Genomic DNA, 4708 nt, shown 5'->3' with positions numbered 1-4708 from the left:
ACAATGTGATCATTACACTAGTGTGGTCCTTATTTTGCTTAAGACTTAAGTCACACTTTTCTTTTTAAAATTTTGATGTAATGTTGTTAGGCATTGTTTAAATATCCAATACGATCGATATTGTTTGAATGACTTCAATATTTCTTTAAAAGATATTAATATGTTGATTCAAGGCTTGTGCTTTGGCCTACAGGTCAAAATGAGATTAAGGGTGTGTCTAGATGCCTATGCCTCTATAGTTCTTTACCATAGTAGGAACTACCAATAATATACCAGAACTACCAATATTTTTTTTTAATAATGTAGAGAGTCATTGCAAATGCAACGTCTTGCCCAATGGGAAGTTGTCACTCTCACAACATTGTCATCGTAGACCATCGCACCTATGATGGTAACATCGTTCGAACAACATTGTCATCGCTCAAACAACATTGTTGTTATAATACCCCAAAATTGGCACATTGCCATGTTAACCAATTCTTGTCTATTCATTCATTCCTAAGTCCTATTTTACTAGGTAATTCTAATTATCACTACTTGACCTAAGTGTCAAATGTAGAAAAACCTAATCTGCATTAATCAACTCTTTATTTAATTCCTAAGCATCGACTCAACTTAGCTACATTAGACCTACTAATTAAGTTTAATTTAATTATAAGTCTTCATACTTTGATTAAATTAATCTTACCTCTTTAGCTAATGTGTAAAGGAATTAAATGTATTTAATTTAATAAGATAATGACCTTATTTTAATTATTGAGTTTAATTATTCAATTAATTAAATTTTATGCATTTATGAGGTCATATTTTATTTTATTAAATTAAATATTCTCTTCAAATCTTCTCTTCAACTCAAGAATGGGAATTCTAAGTGAGTTATCTCTTGAAATGGAATTAACTCAGTTAACTTGTTCTCACACTCAAGTGAAACTTAGTTAACTCTTCATCACACTCAAATCTGAATTAGTTAACCTCACTTGCATAGGGAATTTTCCATTCTAAATGAGTCTCATCTTCAATCTTGATCATTCATTCCAATTAATCTCGATCATTGATCAATCCTGGGATTCTATCTAAGGAGCCTTCAATTCCTCATTAAGGAGGTTGAATTTATTTTGCATCAAATTAATGCTAGAATATTTACTCATTTTCATACATCCATAGTTTAATTTCTTACATTACAATCTCATATTAGCTTAAAATACATAGATATAGTATAATATGCTCTTTTATTTCTTATATTAATGTGCATTTCATGTAGATTAATATTGCACTCTCATATAGCTTATTAAATCCTTTGTACTAGAGGTCTCGCTGCCAGCTTCTCATTCTAAGAGCAATGAAAAAATCCATCTAGTTAGGAGGCAACAATTTGATTTGCCAAATCAGTTTGGATGGATAACCCAATGTTCATTAAGGGATGGTTTCACATATAAAGACTGTGTTCAAGTGTGTGTGAGTATAAGAGGTCCACATTTCATGCATACATATCTAGCGCCCATCGTGGGGTCAAATAATCAAATTCTAGCCTCATTTATTCTATTTTTCTGCATTTTTCATTATTCTATCACTATCATCTGTATAGTTTTCAAAATTCTTGCATGAGAAATCTCATTTTCATGTGATAAAATTGAGTTTCTGCCCCTCTCATTTCACTTCCTCACAAAAAAGTGTATAATTGCATAGTATTTCATGTGGTACACTCCATTTCCTCACATGGGCCTATGCAATATTTCGTGCAAAATTTTGCATCAACAAATACAAATGCAGTTTTCAAAACTCAGTTTTATCATCATGTTTTGTCTAACAAGATGTTTCTGAAGCACTATTGTTTCTAATTTCTAATTTTCTATAGCATAACAGTGGTTTGCAAGACGTTCGTCGAAGACACCTTATCGAAACACTTGAAAAATGTACTAATTATGTGATTGTAGAATGTTTGTTGAAGATATGCATGTCAAAGAGATCTTTTCAAACCCACTTAAACATCATGTTTTCTTTTATTGCTTTCCACACATAGTATAAATAGGGGTTGTGAACTTTGTAGGGTGCAAGATAGAGGAATAGGGGAGTATTCTCTTTTCTACTTGGAAGTGATGCCCAAGAGAAAATCAGAAACCTAGATGCCTTTGAAAGACAGCACCTGAGAGAGGCAAGCAAGTTAGCAGTTCTCTTATATGAGTCTATTCTATGAAGGGAGGATGATTTCATTTTAGGAAGTCAACATCTTGAGAAAGGACAAGTTGGGATCAATTAAAACTAACTTGCTGATTAACATGTCTTGTATGTATGGGCAAGGTGATGAGGTAGAGAAGTATGTACTTTCCCCTTAAGGGAAATCATAAACTTGGACCCTTAGATCTGAACCACTAGTTTGAGTCAACCCATAGAAGGTTTGCTAGAGCAATCCAACCTTCAGGAACAACCCAAGTGAGCACAATCCTTTTCTATAATAAAGAAGCTTTGTAGAGAAAAAGATTCCAAAGCCATATTAATTTCCTCTTCTTAATTATGATGTTGCATATCAAGAAGAGGCTTTGTAAACTATACTGGCCCGTAGTAGCCCTAGTCTTGCTAGTCAAGTGTGTACACTTACAAATGTTGGTGTAGGTTTCTAGCCTCAAGTTCACTTGCAAAGCCACTGGGGGTTGATATGAATGGAAGCTAGTAAAAACCTCTTAGTTAGTTGCTACTCGGTTCACATCCGAAAGTGGGCATAATCTTTGTGCAAGGAAGGGGAAGAATCTCTCCTATAGATACTCACCATAGGCATGTGCCTAGGCATTGGAAAGTGGTATATGCACTTGACCCTAGCCACAAGGGTGTTCATTTAGAATATATGTTATTGAGCCCTTGGAATACACCAAAAACACGGGTGCCCTCTAGTGGGGTGACATGGCTATGTGAGGTGCAAGCATGCACATAAGTTGTGAGACAAAGGTTTTTCCTTTTCTACCATTTTTGGTGTTAGGAATAAAGCATGTCTTTTTTGAGTCTTAAAATTTTCCAAATCTATCAAACAAACTAAAGGTCAAGACTTCCCTGCCCCTCCAAATTGTTTTTCCCTTAGTTGGATTATTTGTGAGTACTACTTGCTTCCCATGTCTATTCGAAAACAAACTGTCTTTTTGAAAGTTAAAATATTGTCCAAAAAATTGAAAATTATCTTGCTACCTATTTTAAATCTCTAAAAAAAATCAACAATCTATACCAAATTGTCTAAAACTTGCAAAATCTCTTCAAATCTAGTCAATAGTTGTTAGTCTGTCCAGATTCTTATGCCTAGTTTTGTGAAATTTTGCATGAGAAAATACCCTGTTAGCATTTCCTCATGCAACTCTATATAAGTCCTTGTGTGACTCCCTACAAATTTCCATGTGAGATCTTGCAAACAAATTGTCTTTCATGCCAAAATCCTATCTTTTTATCACTCTGGCACATCCTCATGCAACTCTGTACAAGTCCTTGCGCGAAAAAATTGTCCAAAATTTGTTGTTTTGAGTCTTCGCAAGGTTCTTTGTTCCTTCTCACATAATTCCTTAGGAATCTTCTCATAGAATCTTGTCCTAAAAACTATCGAACTATCAGTCAGAGCTATCTATGCTCTAAGTTTGATATGTATCTATAACATTTTACTACTTCTCTATCTGCAAACAATGACTTCTTGCTTAGCTGACAACTTGTGATCTACATGCAAACTAGTCTCGTCACTTGTCTATCTTGTCTTTGTCCTTTCATGGTTGTCATATTTTGTGTCATGATAGTCATAATCTTTGGTTGTTCTAGCCATTACTCAGACAACTTTTACCTAAGTATACAACACTCTCATCTCGCTTTTTGAGACTACGTTCTAGTGTGGTCCTTGTCTAGGTTCTTTCCTTTTGTCCTTGTTTATGACTATGGAAACAAGAAGTGGAAATATATTTTATCCCCTTAGACTTAGATTAGGTAGAGGTAGGGATCATAATCATGGCAGAGGTTGCTTCTCAGTTTATACACGATCTATGTCCAGTTTGTCTAGTGAGGAATCTTCACGATCTCCTTCACCTGTCAAATCACCTCATGTTCAAAGAATGTTTTTGTTAGTTTGTAGTGACTAATCAAAGAAGTATTGTACATACTTCATAAATTCTTTGAGGTTCGAGGCATAAGCCCAAAAATGTTTTTTGGGCTACTATTCGCCAATGGCACAAAATTTTGGGCTACCATTCTCCAATTGGCTATTGTTTATAATTGCCAATTTATGGCTGACATGTTGTAACTAATTTTAACCCTAAAGAGGCACAAATAATTATATAAAATAGCTTAGGGTTAGGGATTTTTTGATAAGGTATGATGAAAAAAATGGTTCTTGTAGTGGTATTGAGCTGTAAGGGATTACAGATTGTAATTAAGTTTTAATCACTCGATCGTAATAATATTGGACTTGTTTTTTGGTGAGGCGAACCATGTTAAATCTTGGTGTCTTGTGTTCTTTTCTGTGTGATCTATTATTTTATGATGTTGTATATATTTGCATGTAATTATTATTTTTGTTTGTGGTTAAATCCTAACAAGTGGTATTAGAGTGAGGTTGTTTTCCAGTTATCCTCTACAGGAAAGTCTCACAGTTGAGTGGGAGCAATGGAAAATGAGGGTAATATAAGGGTTGACAAATTTAATGGTCAAAACTTTAGTTATGGAAGATACAAATGGAAGACTCTCTTTA

Source organism: Cupressus sempervirens, chromosome 1, assembly GCF_028749045.1.
Source record: "Cupressus sempervirens isolate cs-2001-9-10 chromosome 1, ASM2874904v1, whole genome shotgun sequence".
NCBI classification, from domain to species: Eukaryota; Viridiplantae; Streptophyta; class Pinopsida; order Cupressales; family Cupressaceae; genus Cupressus; species Cupressus sempervirens.
The sequence above is the reverse complement of the archived record's forward strand: the minus strand, read 5'-3'. Positions refer to the sequence as shown.